Below are 18,300 nucleotides of genomic sequence, written 5' to 3' on the forward strand. Positions count from 1 at the left end.
TACACAACACAGATAGTTTGCTTGTACAGATTTATTGAGAATTCGAAAATGTATAAAGTACTCTGCAAGAATCCTACATAGCTCTTGCAAACTAAAGATAGTTTTTATAGGCTAAAAGAAACTGATTTTCGTACGTGGATAGAATAACAGAATTTTTTTTTATTTCTATTAAGTATAATTTGCACTATTTTGGTGAAATTATGTTGTACTAATAACATTTTTTTTTATTTTCCAGAAGAAATGGAGTCCCAACAGCAAGCTTCTACATCAGCAACGAAAATTCAGGATGAGAAGAAAGGGTCTGTAGGCAAGGTTACGAAACAGAGGACCAAAACATACAAATTGTCAAAAAGAGATATAGAAGAGATATTTATTATATTTGAAAAAGACTGCAATAAAGAAAACCGGACAATTAAATTTGGTGCTGTGTTAAAATATATAGCTCTTGAAGAACGAATGAAGAAATGAGATGAAAAATAAGTTGTGTATATTTGTAAATAAATCGTATGTTGTTGTTGGATGGGTGCTGGGAAATTTGTGTTTTCTTTCCTCTGAATTTTTAAAACCTTTCTAACTTTTTAACAGTACTGAGGTATTTTGATAATAGTCTCAATAACTAATGTGCAAACATATAAGGTTTCTTCTTCCTTTATATATACTTGAAATTAATGCAGGTTCTATTTTGATGAATGGTTGAATTTTGAGTTTATTTTTCAGCAAGAAGTCTCTAGTTTTTCAGCAAGAAGTCTCTATTTTTTCTAAATTCTTAGAACATTCCTTGTAAGAATTAATCTGTTGTCACATGACCTATCTTCGGGAATCGAATCCTCGACGAGTGATATTAGAAAATGTTTTCGTACAAATAAAAATATTAAATGTCCAACACTGATGTACTATTCAGTTAGCCAAGACGATCATACTAACTTGGCCATGAAACAATTTTAGTTGGTGCTTACATGATTTTTTTTTCAGTAGAAAACAAACTGTACACGAAACTATACTGTACAAACCTTGAAGATTTCAAAACAATTGAAAAGAGAGAAAGAGAATTGCTTATTTGATTTTTCACCAGTAATATTTCTCTTTGTCTTGTGGTAAACTAATCAAAGTTTAAACTTGGATAGGCTAAAGGAGACAGTAATTATGAGAAATGAATGAATGATTTAATGTTGTTTCGTCTTGAAAAACTCAAAGAGAGTTCACTACAAGTCTAACTGCTGGTACTACCACTGACCCACTGCTGTCTTATATTGAAATTTGAAATCAGATTCTTTACTAGTTAAATAAATAAATAATTAGTGGTCTCTCTTCGCTATGTATTGAAATGATTTCCCCTTGACTGTGTATTAAAATGAAATGTGACACCTTACAATTATTTTGTCTAGGATAAAGCAATTGGTAAAATGAAGAAACTCTGAGGGGAACGCATGGAAATGCTCAAGAAAAAAAAAGTTACAGACACAATATGTTCAGCCGTAATTTTAGTTGGTCAACCCGTGATCTCAATCATCTAAGGTGAAGTTTGGTTCAACAATTAGTTTGAAAATATGTATTCGTGAAGATAGAACAGTAAGCATGTTGTATGTCAACTCTCATTCTAACATTTAATTGGTGTAAACCTCCCTTGCTTTTGAATTTGTGACCGTAATGTGAAAACAATCTTATTTTATTTGACATCACATTTGCGTGGCACGATTAAGGAAAACTTCACGTAAGATAGTCATGATACGTATGAATTTGTTTGGAGTTCATCAAAGCTATTTTCTTTGTAGTTTTTAGACAGTAAACTGATAGACTTTGAAGTTCTTTTAAACATTCTACTTGGGAATCGAATCCTCTTATTACTTATTTCTTATTCTTTTGAGTATTTCTTGTATTGGATTATCTGCTTTTGCATCATGTATTTGACTTACCAATTTCATTTTTAACGAATCGCTTGTTCAAGCTCTGCTTTTGTGTTATTTCGTTTTTATTAAAACTCAGCTTTTGAATTCTTTCGTGTTATTTAATTTACATTGGATCATTTGCTTTTTGCAAATTCAGAACACTCTTTGAGTGTGAACGTTAAAAAATAGTTGTTAAATGTTTCGAAACACTAAAGTCTATGAACATATTAAGACCTACTTGTGAAATAAATGGAAAATGATATTAGAAAAAAATATATAAGTACGAATAAAATTTAGATGTCAAAGACATGTACGCTATCCGCTTAACCATACAAACTTTTGTTTCATTTCGTCTCATCTCATAGGCAAGCTAGAACAAAGAGAAAAACTATTCTTATTACTTTTAGTACAGAGGTTATATGAGACGTGAAATCGATACATTGATCATTTAGTGTAATCTCCTTTCCTTATGCTCTGTAAGCTAAGAGAAATGAATAATGCTGACAATCAAAACAAAACAAAATGTACATTTAGAGGAAGAGAGAGAGGTTCAAAGATGGAAGGAGAGAGAGAGGTCCAGAGATGGATGGAGAGAGAGGTCCAGAGATGAATAGAGAAAGGTACAGAGATGGAGGGAGAGAGAGGTCCAGAGAAGGATAGAAAGAGGTACAGAGAGGGAGATAGGAAGAGAGAGAAGTTCAGGGGGAGGTCCAGAGATGGAGAGAAAAGTACAGATAGGGAGATAGGGAGAGAGAGAGAAGTTCAGAGAGAGGTCCAGAGAGGGAGAGAGGGAGAGAGAGGTCCAGAGAGGGAGAGAGATGGAGGGAGAGAGAGGAAGAGATGAATAGAGAAAGGTACAGAGATGGAGGGAGAGAGAGGTCCAGAGAAGGATAGAAAGAGGTACAGAGAGGGAGATAGGGAGAGAGAGAAATTCAGAGAGAGAAGTTCAGGGGGAGGTCCAGAGATGGAGAGAAAAGTACAGATAGGGAGATAGGGAGAGAGAGAGAAGTTCAGAGAGAGGTCCAGAGAGGGAGAGAGGGAGAGAGATGGAGGGAGAGAGAAGTTCAGAGAGAGGTCCACAGAGGAAGAGAGAGAGGTACAGTGAGGTAGAGAGGTAGAGAGAGGTCCAGAGATGTAGGGAGAGAGGGAGAGAGAGGTCCAGAGAGGTATGGAGAGATGAATAGAGAAAGGTATAGAGAGAGAAGTTCAAAGAGAGGTCCAGAGAGGGAGGGAGAGATGAATAGAGAGAGAAGTTCAAAGAGAGGTCCAGAGAGGGAGAGAGAGGTACAGAGAGAGAAGTTCAGAGATAGGGATAGAGGTCCAGAGATGAATAGAGAAAGGTACAGAGATGGAGGGAGAGAGAGGTACAGATAGGGAGATAGGGAGAAAGGTCCACAGAGGAAGAGAGGGAGAGAGAGAGGTCCAGAGCAGGAGAGAGGGAGAGAGGTCCACAGATGAAGGGAGAGAGGTACAGAGAGGTAGAGAGGTAGAGAGAGGTCCAGAGAGGGAGAGAGAGGAAGAGAAGGATAGAGAGAGGTACAGAGAGGGACAGATAAGGATAGAGAGAGGTACAGAGAGGGACAGATAAGGAGAGAGCGGTACAGAGATGGAGGGAGAGAGGGAGAGAGAGAGAGAAGTTCAGAGAGAGAAGTACAGAGGGAGAGAGAGAGGAAGAGAAAGAGGATGTACACTACAAGAAGTTTGTATTCAATAATCTTCATGGTTTTGCGAAATATGTTCCTATCTTTCTTTACAACATTACGATCTTCATATTGAATTGAATTCCTCATAAGCAATACGAAGCTAGAACTAATCTAATGATGGATTTGTCAACAATTTCATAGTTCTCACTGTAATTTTTCGTATTATTTTAGAGTGCATATGCGTAGCAGACTCCTTGTTAAAATTGTTTGAACACTAAATAATGATGAGTAAGCACTTCAAAATTAGACCTGATATATAGCTGAAGCTATTAAATACCAACAAGTTGAATGGGCTCAAGTCAGAAAGTATACTTGAACTGAAATCTTTATTTCTAGTGGGTATGAAGAACACCTCTTAAGACATGTGGGTGAATAAATGAAGGAAAACATGGGTGTTGGGAATCGAATCACAAACTACCACATCAGAGATGTGTACCCTATTACATATAAAGCTATTTGATTGTACAACAGATAAATAGGCGATATACTACACTTTATCCGTAAAATAAATTCCAATTTCATGAAACGTAAGAAGGAAAGGTGGCAGAGGCCGATGTTGGAAACTTTTATAATTTGCTCAGTTTACTTTAAATATTATTAGGAATTAGATTTTTTTCTTTCTTTGTTTGAGCTTATCAATATTTAAGAACATGTTAGCTATGAAGGTCTCAGTATCTATTTATCTATAAAAAGTGTACTGCACTGTGATCAATATCGACACTCGGAGATTTATCAACTGAATATGAGAATTTGTATAAGTTTGTAGCAAAATAGCTGATTTGGACAGCGAGTACATCTGCAACATATATTCGCAACCTACACTAACCAATGCTGACAAACATTCTCGTTCTCCTTAAACATTGAAATAAATGAAATCTTTGAGTATTACGTACCACATTTATGTCGGTTAGGCTAAAGGAAATGAGGAAATGAATAAAACTATGAGGGAAAACGGGGAAAATTCCCAAGAAAAGTTACGAACACAATATTGTCCGGCACAAAGTTCACTTCTCAGATCCTTAAACAATTTATTACTCCCATTTGATCTTTCCTATGACCAATATTATTTTAGATAATGTTTGTTGTACTTATCTGTGCACATACTTTTCTGCATTAGTAGAGCAACTACCCCATCCCGGTGTCAACTCTGTTGAATTTTACGCGGGAACCAAATCAAAAGCAATACCAAAATCAAATAGAAAAGGGAGTAAACCGCTAAGGCTTCAATGGGTAATAGGATAGGCCGAGTGTGGACAAAGTAGGAAACTCAGCATGAGAGAGAGACTTAAGAATGTTCAAAAGTAAGAAAATGATAATTAGATACAGCTTAAGATAATCATTATTGGAAAATAACAAGAGCAAAGAACTACTTAAGAATCGGAAAATCTAGTAAACATTGTTAAAATCTTCCCTTTAGCTTTTAAAAGGATTATTTATCGATCAAATCAAACTGTCACATTGCGTTGGAATCCAATAGTCTAATTAAAACAAACACATGCAAAGGATCTATTGATGTTCAGGTATCGTGAATTCTAATTATTAATCTAAATGTCAGTATATAGAAATTCAAGCAAGCGCGGGTAAACGGGATGGGTGACTTTATCTGTTGTAAAAAAACTCTTGTAAAAATGAAAATATTTTATTGCAAAAATGTGATATTCAAGCAAGCGCGGGTAAATGGCATGGGTGACTTTGTCTGTTGTAGAAAAAAACTGTTGCAAAGATGAAATATTCAAGTTAATTTGAATATAAGAATCACTTCATAATCATAAAAGAATAGCAGCTAAAACTAATGGGGATGGAAACTATGAGTTTCAGGTCTACCTTAAACTTGTTCAAACCTGTTTTCATTGGTTAATCCAAATAATACAGTACATCCTACGGTGAAAAGTATAAATACCAGGGTTAACAAAGGTACATATAATAATCTTGTGCTGTTGTAGTCGATGAAAAAGATTTCTTCTTCTTATAGTGGACAGTGAAAATATTTATGCCTAGTGTTTTAGAAAAATACATAAAAACAATATTTTCAAACTGTTGAAGATTTGAACTGAAAAATGTCTAATGCTGAAAACGTATGGTTTTGTTTCTGCAATAACATTCGCATAACCACGCAGTGCTTAATAAATGCGTTTCAACTGTGAGAATCTAAAAGGAGAAGTATGCTTCTTTGCAGTGGATGTGCAGATGGATTAAAAGACGCAATAAACCATGACTGTATTCTGTTAGATAAAAATATATTGAAAACAAAAGTACTAAGTATTGTTGTGGATATTGACATACAAGATGAAATTTGGTATGAGTTTCAAAAGATGCACGGCAATACTTTTAATAAATTAGAACAGTTTTTTCATATATATGATGATGCCATTCATAATGATACATTTCTTAATCAACTGATAGAAATATTCTTGCAGAAAGATTTTAAGAAATTCTTAATTTGGAATAAAAACCATAGTGATAGTGATAGTGTTTGTGATTGAAAAATATGAAGAAATAATAGACGTATGGATAAAATGTTACTCCGCTGTAGGCGTATGACACATACAAAGTGTAAAAAGGATTTGATAAGACTTGATTTCTTCTGTGAGCATAAAAACTGATAACAAATAAATCTAACTGCTGTAATTCTCTAAGAAACTTGACAATAGTTACTGCATAGTTCGGTATAGTGCGATAATTTTAAACATATGTTTTGATAATGATGAAAAGAATGTGGTAAATGCTACAAAGAACTGATTAACACCAATACAAAATGAAAACTATGTACAACCCAATTTAAAATATTGAAAGATACGCTTCTGCTAGAATTATTTGGGAAATAAGTGATAGTAAGATATTCACTATAATACATGTAAAATCCTACAAACAATAACCACAAAAACATTGGGTTACAAACGTTTATGTATGTTAGTTATCAATTGGTTCTCATACAAGGTGTAAATTTTGTTTGCCATCTTTAATTCACGGATATATTATACTGTTAACTCATTTGTTCTTCTCATAAATAATTATCTGGTGTTCAGAGGTTAGTTTGTTTTCGAACTTCTTCGCATCTGCAATAGTACAACCATGTTAATGGTCAACACTAACATTGGCATCATCGCACAAATCCATACCCTGCTTTAACAATCGCTCAGGGTGATTCTTTAGTTTGTACACGTAGTTACGACGCTGATCAGTTTTACCCATTCCGAGGATGACAATATACAATGTTTCTTCATTGGGGTATAACACTTTTCCAAAAGCGTTACATAATCTTCTTATTTGGCTGAACCATGGGTTCGACCCTTTCCCTTGCATGGATCTCCCTTCTTTCCAAATGTTCATTAGTATTTAAACATTTTCAACTATATGGAACGATATATCGGGATTCAATTCCTTTTTAGGTTGTCATGTCATGTACATCGTTTGTTTAATTTTGACGCGAACTTTCAATAGTAATACCGATAAACATATCATCATCATTGACGTCATTTAGCGTATATTCTTGTACAAATTCGAATAATGAACGAGCATATGTTTGCGGGTCTTCGATACCACTAGTGTGCATACATTCAATGGAAACTTCCTTTCCACGCAGACCAAAATAAGGATATTGCATAGTTTTACTATTAACAATGCGAAAGTAATCCCGAGTGCCTGTACCATACAATGTAGAACATATACTATGTTCTGGTGCAAAACTCGTACTAACCCCGAAAAAAAACACCCATTAACTCGTCGGAATCATCAGCAGTTAAGCCAGTAGTCTTCCCTACAGACACAAATTCACTAATCTTTTCACACGTAGCTTTCAGCATATTGTCTTGACGAAAGAAGCCCACACAGTACAAATCAATAATATCTTTGCGGACTTGCAACTTTTCAACACAATAGTCGGTACACAGCCAAAATGCAGGAATGCTGCCTGCAGTAAGTTTACATATGTTTACCCTCACACCCGTAGCATAGCGTTGCGTTAACACCAAGTAAACAAAATCTTTTGTTTTGCAGTAAGGCAGATCGTTATGTCCATTTTTCGTACATTGACATGTAGTTTGTTTCATGCATGGGTTCATCCTAATATTATCTTCCATTACTTCTATTCCTTCATATACATGATACTCTTTCATGTATTTTTCTTTGTCTCCTTTGATTTGACATAAGGTAAAATCTTAAAGCTTCCTGATATATTTAAATGACTAAGCTCATAACCAACAGTTCAAATTCACATTCTTCAATAATTTGCAGAATTTTATATCCAGTCTTTAACGCTTTTTGAAGTTCTGGGGTACAATATGTGTCTGTTAAGACATGCTGAGTGTCACAATGTGTGCATTCAATGATACCTTCTTCCTTACATGTGCAACATAAGCCAAACATAAGTCAGCCGTTACACGTATATGTCTACTGTTACATGCATATTTCTTTACTTTGTGTATATGTGCTGTATAATGAAACATTACAAGTCGATATAGTACTGTAACATTCAAATACTGAATTGTCATCCATTAAATCTGTATGAATAAAATCATGCTTTCTCACACTATATTTTCATAAGATCATGTATATAATTAATGTTATTCTTAAGTTAATATTATATTCAATCAAAATAAAAAGTGCAGTTAGTCTGACGTATCAAATTAAATATTTTTGATATTTAAAATACACAGAATCTAATTCAATACGTAAACAAATATTGTAATGGGGAAAAACTTTTAAAATATTCATACTTATTTTCTGCGCATTTGTTTCGCGCATCCCCTACCTTTGCACTATAAATCCTGCGCATGCGTGTACTTGTACTAACACAAATAAAGTGGGTGATACGTTGTTAAGATGTACAGTCAAAAGGCAGATGTTTCAGCAGTTGCAAAGCGAGAAATAAATAAAGACTTGCATAATGTTAAACAATTAAGAACATATTCTTCTTTTCATAATAAGAAAAGGAAAGGTGAAATTGAAACCAATCTTTCCTTATCGCAAAGTAAACATGTAAAGTACATTTCACCACGTGAAAAACGTTTTGAACTTGAAAAACAAAAGAAAATTATTGTTGTACATCCAAATGATCCTGACATTCCTGAAGAAGACGCTGAAAAATATAGGATTATTTATCCAACACAAGAAATTAGCATAGACGATAGTGTGTATAGACGAAATTTCAGATACCCGAATGAAATATCCTTTGAAGAGGAAGTAGTAGTGCTAGATCAAAATACAATTTCTAATGACATTCTGATATTCAATGATGTGAAGTGTGGTTGTACTCCTAATGAAGTAAATGAAGTTTGTGTAAAACAGTTACTAGAAAAATATAAACTTTCTGAACCATTACTTTGTGAAAGTTGTGCAATTCGTAGTGAGAAAGAAACTGAGCATAAATGTGTAAGTGAAAGTGATGAAGAATTAAATACTACTGTGTGGAATTTCCTAATTAAGAAATCAACACGCGAGGAAATATTAAAACAATATCTAAAGATTCTTGTGAAATATATAGACGTAAACATTATTCCGCATCTTATAAACAATTTAACTATACATATCAGGAGATTACATTTAATGATTATCACATTTCTGATTTAAGAGAAACATATCTTGAACACGATAAAAATGTGTATCAACAATCCATACTGTGAATACCAATGTCGTTTCCTAAATACATACAATTATTGCGAATATCGGTGTTCTTCTTTTTCTATAGATGAACAATGTATGTTATTATGTATTGACCGTTGGAAACCACAGCGAGAACTTTTGTGTTACGGGTGTTTTCAAAATCGCGCAAATTTAAATGAACATGAGTGTATTACTTTAGACTATGATATGTTATGCTATAATGCATGGCGTAGAATGGTAAGCACACAAAGTTTTGATGACTTATATAAAGATTTTGCAACAGTGCATTGTGATATTGAAATTGATGATTGGACATTTACATATACATTATATAACATTTTGTTAAACAAAGATAACATTCAGTTAATTACAGAGTTATTCTTACAAAAAGATTTACATTATAATATGCACAAAAAATAGTAATAATGGAAAATAAAAACTCTTCTGCTAATCAATTACAAAATAATAATAATAACAATGTGTATAAATTAACAAAAACAAGTGATAAAAAACTTTCAGCAGTAAACTGGCCAATATGTAATTGTACATATACTAATATAAATATAGATTGTATTAAACAATATATCAAGGAATGTTAAAATCACAAATGTATCTGTATGTAAACTATATATATATATCTTATTGTAATTTGTAAATAAAATTTTATCACTGTATATTACTTGTTTTCATTTATATTATTTCCTTAGATGTATGATTTTAAAACTTTCTTTTGTGTAAATGCGTTTTACATTATCGTACTTAAAATTATTTCATGCACCTAAAAACTTTATCATGTGCATGTAACAAAAAAAATCCGTATGTTATGATCAGCGTGCCTAAAATTTGTTTGTACACTTTATATTGCATGCATGTGAAAACTTCACATTTTCATTTTGACAAGTTGCATTTTAGTTTTGACAACTTGCATTTTCATTTTTGACAAGTTACATTTTAGTTTTGACAACTTGCATTTTTTTTAATTTTGAAAGTTACAATTTCATTTTCGTAAGTTGTATTTTTAGTTTTGACAACTTGCATTTTCATTTTGACAACTCGCATTTTCATTTTGACATCTTGCATTTTCATTTTGACAAGTTGCATTTTTAATTTTGAAAATTACATTTTCATTTTGACAAGTTGCATTTTTATTTTGACAACCTGCATTTTTTTTAATTTTGAAAGTTACAATTTCATTTTCGTAAGTTGTATTTTTAGTTTTGACAACATGCATTTCTAATTTTGAAAGTTACATTTTCATTTTTGACAAGTTACATTTTAGTTTTGAAAATTACATTTTCATTATTTCACAAGATGCATTTTTAGTTTTGACAACTTGCATTTTTAATTTTGAAAATTACATTTTCATTTTGACAAGTTGCATTTTTATTTTGACAACCTGCATTTTTAATTTTGAAAGTTACAATTTCATTTTCGTAAGTTGTATTTTTAGTTTACGTTTCTGTATTTTTTTGAAAACACTTTTCGACATTTATACCACATGTATGTGAAAAACTTTTTGCATGTTATGATTTGCGTTTGTAAAACACTTTCTGCATATTGTAATTCACGTTGTAAAAACAGTTTCTACATGTTATGATGGTTGTATGTAAAACATTTTCTGCATGTCATGATTCGCATTTGTAAAACAGTTTCTACATGTTATGATGCTTGTATGTAAAACACTTTCTACGTGTTATATTACATGTATGTGAAAACTTTCTGCATGTTGTGATTCACGGTTGCAAAAACAGTTTCTGCATGTTATGATGCTTGTATGTAAAACACCTTCTGCATGTTATGATTCGCGTTTGTAAAATTAGTTTCTGCATGTTATGATGGTTGTATGTGAAAACTTTCTGCATGTTATTATTCGCGTTTGTAAAACACCTTCTGCATGTTATGATTCGCATTTGTAAAAACAGTTTCTGCATGTTATGATGTTTGTATGTAAAATATTTTCTGTATGTCATGATTCGCATTTGTAAAAACAGTTTCTGCATGTTATGATGCTTGTATGTAAAACACTTTCTGCATGTTATGAATCGCGTTTGTAAAAACAGTTTCTGCATGTTATGATGCTTGTATGTAAAACACTTTCTGCATGTTATGAATCGCATTTGTAAAAACAGTTTCTGCATGTTATGATGTTTGTATGTAAAATATTTTCTGTATGTCATGATTCGCATTTGTAAAAACAGTTTCTGCATGTTATGATGCTTGTATGTAAAACACTTTCTGCATGTTATGAATCGCGTTTGTAAAAACAGTTTCTGCATGTTATGATGCTTGTATGTAAAACACTTTCTGCATGTTATGAATCGCGTTTGTAAAAACAGTTTCTGCATGTTATGATGCTTGTATGTGAAAACTTTCTTCTTCTTCATGTTATGATTAGCATTTGTAAAATCAGTTTCTGTTTTTATATATATTCTCCTTTGCCATTGCAAAGTCGGTGTTAATTTTTTTATTCTCTTGTATTATTTAATATCTCGTAATTATTTAATCGAACACTTTGTGTGAACGTATTAAGAATACGATGAACAATCTTCTTATTTCGTTTTACTTACCGTAATACTCTTACATCAACATAGTTATGTAGTGTTAAATAAATACTATGTAAAATACTAAGGACACTTAAGTGTGAACTTAAAAATGCTTTCTCATTGCAAAGTCGGTGTTAATTTTTTTTTATTGTAAATATATTAAAAAAAGTTTCTGTGGAACTCTGAACAATTTATGATTGTGAATATGATAAAAATTCTTGCAGAAAGTCTGCTTACTTTTCTTAACACAATACTCATAGAGTGTAATTCATCAAATATTTGTTGCACAAATTCGTTCTTATTTATTTATTTATGTGGATCTTTAGTTACATAAACTCTTCTTATTCAAGGTATGTTTGTTTGTTACACAAACTTTGAGGCTCTATGTTTCAAAATCGCAAACTTGTAAAATACTCATTAAACTTTTAAATACTTCAAAGTATTAGTAAAATGAAGAAAAAATATAAAACACTCATCAAATACCAATTTTAAACGATAGAAACCATAAATGAGTTTCACCTTGTAAAATGTCAATGATACCTTTTATTTAGGAAAGTTTCTTTTATTAAATAAAAATCAAGAAATGAAATTCGTATATATTTATTTGGAGATAAAGATATATACAAGCAAGCAAGTATAGAAAATATTATATATATGTACACACACACACACACACACACACACACGCACACACACATACACACACACACATATATAAAAATAATACATACAGATTATATTACATACAAAAAAGAAATCACTTTGTAGCGTTTCTATCTTTTTCTAATAAAATGTTCACTAGTCCTTCAATATAAGTTGGGTTCTTTAATAAGTTGTCATAGTTTTCATGAAATAAATGTTCACTTCTTTTGTTAGCAGAATGTGATTTCACATAATTTGAATACACATTGTCTCTCACATTTTTGCTTGCCATAATTTTCCATGCTTCTGCTTCGAGAGTTAATATATTCACAAGAAGGCACCTGTGCCCGAACTGATTGAAAAAATTTAGGTTACAACCAGGGCAGAGTAAAACTGTATTCGGTTCCCACTTTAAAATACTATCTTTAACACATGTTTCACTTACAAAGTCACTGTTACACTCGCACTGGTACTGCACACGCAAATCCAATGGAACCTTTTGGGGTGAAGATGGATAGTCCAACGGGGAAACACTTGGTGATGGTGTGCTGGGTTTGCACTCTTCTATCTCGTTGAATAACTTACAAATTTCTTCCTCCTCTTCCTCATTAAATAAATCAGGAGATGTTGATCTTCCTTCTTGTTCTTCTTCTGCAAGTGTCCACTTTATCGCTGGAACTTGAAACTTTTGCTCCTGTGTTCCTGCTACTGGTACTGGTGAAGTTGTTCTTGATCCAACTGGCGAAGTTGGAATTAATATTGGCTCTTCTCTTAAATCAATGATTTCTTCCTCTATAATAACATCTGGAGAAGCCGGTGAGCAAATTTCTTCCTCTATAATAACATCTGGAGAAGCCGGTGAAAAATAGCAAGTTTCTTAATCAATAAACAAGTCCGGAGATTCTCTATGCAATTTAAACTTTTTGTTGGGAGATTCAACATAGTCAAATGAAGAATCCCAATCTACTTCGTTGCAAAGTTGAATTTCTCGTTGTACTGTACTGGCAGACGAATCCATGATGATACTATGCTAGTCTTCTCATCATACCCAGTATATAAGGAAAACTTATGTCAACGTCATATCACGTGGTACTTTAAAATACGCCCATTACATCATTTAAAATATTTTCAAATGTACTTTCCCAATTCTCTATACAACTTTCAATAGGTATAATGGACGGAGAAAACATATACTTACATTGCATTTATGTTCTCATGTATCATTTATTGATCAAACATTCTTTTGAAACAACATTGTCAATATTATTTACATTGTGTTACGATCATTCACATCTTACAACAGTATTCCCTCAATAATGTTATTCATATCCTGTACTATTCACTTAAAATGTTATCTACGTACAAAGAAAAGTGTCAACACAGTTCATACTGCAAAACTTCTTTTGTGTTTTCATTCGGTATCATATCAATGTGACAATCTTCTATTGTATTCAATGCCGCTTCATATTTCAACAGAATCAACAGTTCTTTTGTATTTCCGTTCACTGTCGTTTCATGTACCACCATTCGTGGTGCCAAACTTCTTTTGTATTCTTCGTCAACAATGTTTTATTTTCATTTCCTATACCATTAAAGTTGTTTTATTACTCTGTCGGTATTCTGTGATGTTTATCTACCACAACCTTAATCTTCTTTGTATTCACCATCGACATTGTTTTGTGTTCACCTAACGCATTACCAAACTTCTTTTTATTACTCTGTCGGCACTCTGTGATGTTTACCTGGCACGACCTCAATCTTCTTTGTATTCGCCGTCAACAATATCTTGTGTTCAACTACCCTGACGCCAAACTTGTTTTCTATTACCAATTAGCATAGGGGCATGATTCAACATGTTTACCTGCCACAACCTCAATCCAATTTGTATTCTTCGCCGACAATGTCTTGTGTTCACCTACCCTGGCGCCAAACTTGTTTTTATTACTCTGTCGGCACTCTGTGATGTGTACTAATCGTGTCGTCGGTTTTCCTTTGTATTTGTCTTCATGTTTTAACACGCACCTGTTACCCAACAACGCCATCTTTCCCTCTTGCCCAAGGAGTTTCCAAAAAGCGCGCGAAAAGTTCAGTTCATGTCTTAAGTTCCGCAGCGAAAGACGTACAAGAACCACGCTCTGTATATGTACCAGCAATGCCTATCGTACCGAAGTATACATACATATTCTATACACGAAATTTCTAGTATGCTCACACAGTGTTCGAGAAAATAAAGATACGATCCGTCAAATTAAGAAGTCCCGCATGAATAAAGTTTATTCCCTCCAATTTATTAGGAAAATACAAATAAGAAAGAGCTTCTAATGAAGCGAAAGAATGAAAAACGATTCATCAAATACAAGTTGCTATGCAAATGGTCAAATTAATTAATATAATCACAATCAAATTTAACAACGTGTATGCTTTAGCATACGATCCAATAAATAAGGAGCTTGCTTAGCAAGCAATCCGTAAAATAAGATGTTCCGATTAATTTATTAAGAAAATGCAAATAAGAATGAGCTTCTAATGAAGCGAATTAATTAATATAATCACAATCAAATTTAACAACGAGTTTGCACAGCAAACGATCCAATAAATAAGCAGAGTATGCTTTAGCAAACGATCCAATAAATAAGGAGCTTGCAGGGCAAGCGAACCAATACAATTGCTCCGACTAATTTATTAGGAAAATACAAATAAAAGAATAATTAATTTGATCATAGCATAGCTGTTAGAAACAACCCTATCAAAATCACGTGATACATGTCCTTCAACCTCTCTTCTAGAAACTACTCCATCCATCCAAACACGCAACCTTTTCCAGGAACCCGTCTAACCACCTAACAAACAGGGTAATAAAACCACCTCCCCCTAAAACCTCCCCAAGGCCGACACGGCCATATTGACATCAAATGTATACAGTCATAAAAGCAATTAAGGGGGCAATAAAATCTATTGTCGTTGACAAATCTAGTCATTCCTACTCTATACAATATCTACACACAATTTCATTTGCGTCGGTCTACTCCTTCCTGCACTTTTACGGTAATATTAACTTTTTTTTGGAGGGGCTCTAGGCCCCAACACTGTTTTTTCATACAAATTAAAATGCATTTCATTTATTGTTTTGCAAATTGTCCCTATACGAAGTTTCGTTGCAATTCTCCATACTCTTTAGGAACTTCTGACGTATACATACTTATTTGCACTTTTGATATTTCCTAATCAACAGCTTAGAAGGTTCGTGCCCCACTCAATCGCTTTTTTTCAGGAAAATACGAAACACAATTACCTCAATTTACGTCTAGAATATTTGTGCACGATTTCAAAATTTTGGGTGGGGAATTCTTCCCCCTAAAACCAATTTTTCGCAGAAAATAAACCCGTATTTTTTTTTTTTTTTTTGCGTATTGTCCCTACACAATGTGTCGTTCCAATTCTTCATGTCCATTAAGCACTTCTGACATACTGTTATTAGCACTTTTGATATTTCACGATCAAAGTTTTGGAGGGGTCTGTGTCCCACCGAAACGTTTTTTTTTTTTTCAGAAAAATACGGAACCCATATTCCCTCATTTTTCGTCTACAATATCTGTGCACAATTTCATTCATTTCGGTTCACTTCTTCTTGACTTTCGGGCGTCAACTTTCATCATTTTGGATGGGGGATTTTGTCCCCTAAAACAGGGATTCGTTTAGTTTTTGCGTATTGTCCATACACAAAGTGTCATCGGAATTCTTCGTCCTTTACACACATCAGACATATTGTTACTAGCACTTTTGATATTTCATGATCAAAGGTTTGGAGGGGTCTGCGTCCCACCTAACCGTTTTTTCCAGGAAAATACAAAACACGTATTCCTTCATTTTACGTCTGCCATATCTGTGCACAATTTCGTACACTTTGGTCCACTTGTTTTTGTCTTTCGGGCGTCAACTTTCAAAATTTTGGGTGAGTGCTTTTGCCCCCGTAAAACAGTTTTTCCGCAGAAAATAAAAAACATATATTCGTTTATTTCATGTGTGGTATCTGCCTGTCAAATTTTATCAAAATCGGAGTGTTACACTTGGGAAGTGTTACTTGTAAGAATATACCGTAATGCCATTGATACCAGGTGGAATTAAAGAACACTTTTAAAAGGGATTACGATTTTGTTTCCGGTCTGTTTATAACATTACTGTATTAGAACGATACACTCATTGCCATTTGCTATTTTTGTTATGTGATATACGTAGCAGACAGCTTTGCTTACATGTCTCTAGAAAATATTTTTTGATTTCGTGTGAGTTAGAATTAAGTTTGACCGGTTCATAAATGACAAGTAAGAAACGTTTAAGAGAAATACAGAACTGTTGCATTATTATTATTATTATTATTATTATTATTATTATTATTATTATTATTATTATTATTATTATTATTATTATTATTATTGTTGTTGTTGTTATTATTATTATTATTATTATTATTATTATTATTGATATTTTTGAAACATTAGAATTACGTGCTTACGAGGATTCGTGTCGGGTCCCCTCCGAAAAGAAAAGCTGGATATGTGCCTGCACTGAATGATAGACGTATGAGTCAAGGTATAGACGAGCGTGCTAGGCGATCGAGTCCGGAGCATCAGAAACAGACTAAGAGCACAACTTGCAGTTCTTCTTGCCGATTGATGCTGCTTTTTACCTGCTATGATATGTCGGATAATAATGTGAAATAAACGAAGGTCAAGACCATGGCGTATTGGTGTTTCATGCACCTAAACCTGTAAAATATTTGTGCCGAAAACATATTTCACTCACTAGCTAAATTTGAGGGTATGATCGCTCATCTTGCCTTATAAAGTATAGTCTTATAAAGAATATATATAGCATAATAAAAACCTTAAGACCAAATTCAATGATTTTCTATAGTTTTATTTTTTAATAACGGGAAACTTGTTTATTTCATCACGATAAATCATGTTTGATACTAAGATGTCTGTTTCTGACTATATATATTTTTCATACTTTATTGGAGACAATTTTTTTTTCAAGAAAAGAGGATGATAAAGGAAGCTATACAACACCATAAACTGAAAGCAATCGGTATTACTAATAGTACACTAATTCTAAATAAATACGTCATCAGAGGAAACAAAAAGTTATTTCCTAATTGTATTGTTTCAGTTTTATTAACATAAAAATTATACACTTTCTACAATGTTTTGTAAAGAAAAAAAAAATTGAACAGGACCGGCTGGGATTCGATCTGGTGTCAAAACACTATAAGAATTACTAGTCCGTCACTCTACCCACTTGCCCACACAGATTTTCTTTTGTTACCTATCTCTTTCTTAAGAAATAAATGCTCATGGCTATAGAGCATGTCACTTCCAAACTTAAGACAACAGTTTTTCTCTTTGTTTATATTTTCCGTATAACATCTTGCTTACAGAAGCTAATTTATATTTAGCAGACAATTTACACCCTAGATTTAAGCCAATAAATGCAATATTTTGCTCCAATTTCCAGTTCCTTGATTCAGCTGTTCTCCTACTAATCTTGTTATTCCCTCTGCAATCGTGCTGTGCTACTCCAAAAATTCCCTCGAAAACATTATTGCCAGTATACACAAAACCGAACATAATTTTGTTTTTTGCTTATATTTTTATTATTTTATTATATTTTTTGGAAATATCTCCTTAGATGGATTGCTTTCTATTATCTCCACGTACTAATAACTGAATTTTACCAATAAACATATGGAAAATGGAATAATTGCGAAAAATTGTGAGTTACAGTATACGCGCAATATTTTTTGCGCATGGGAGTACATGCATTTTTTCCTTGTGAAGCTACCTCCTTTATACTTTCACTTTTTGAACTTAACGAGTTTTTGCCCCAGTCTTCAATTTTACCTTTGTAATTACATATATGTGTAAA

The sequence above is a fragment of the Thermobia domestica genome, chromosome 10 (assembly GCF_964235325.1).
Source record: "Thermobia domestica chromosome 10, izTheDome1.hap1.1, whole genome shotgun sequence".
Taxonomy (NCBI): domain Eukaryota; kingdom Metazoa; phylum Arthropoda; class Insecta; order Zygentoma; family Lepismatidae; genus Thermobia; species Thermobia domestica.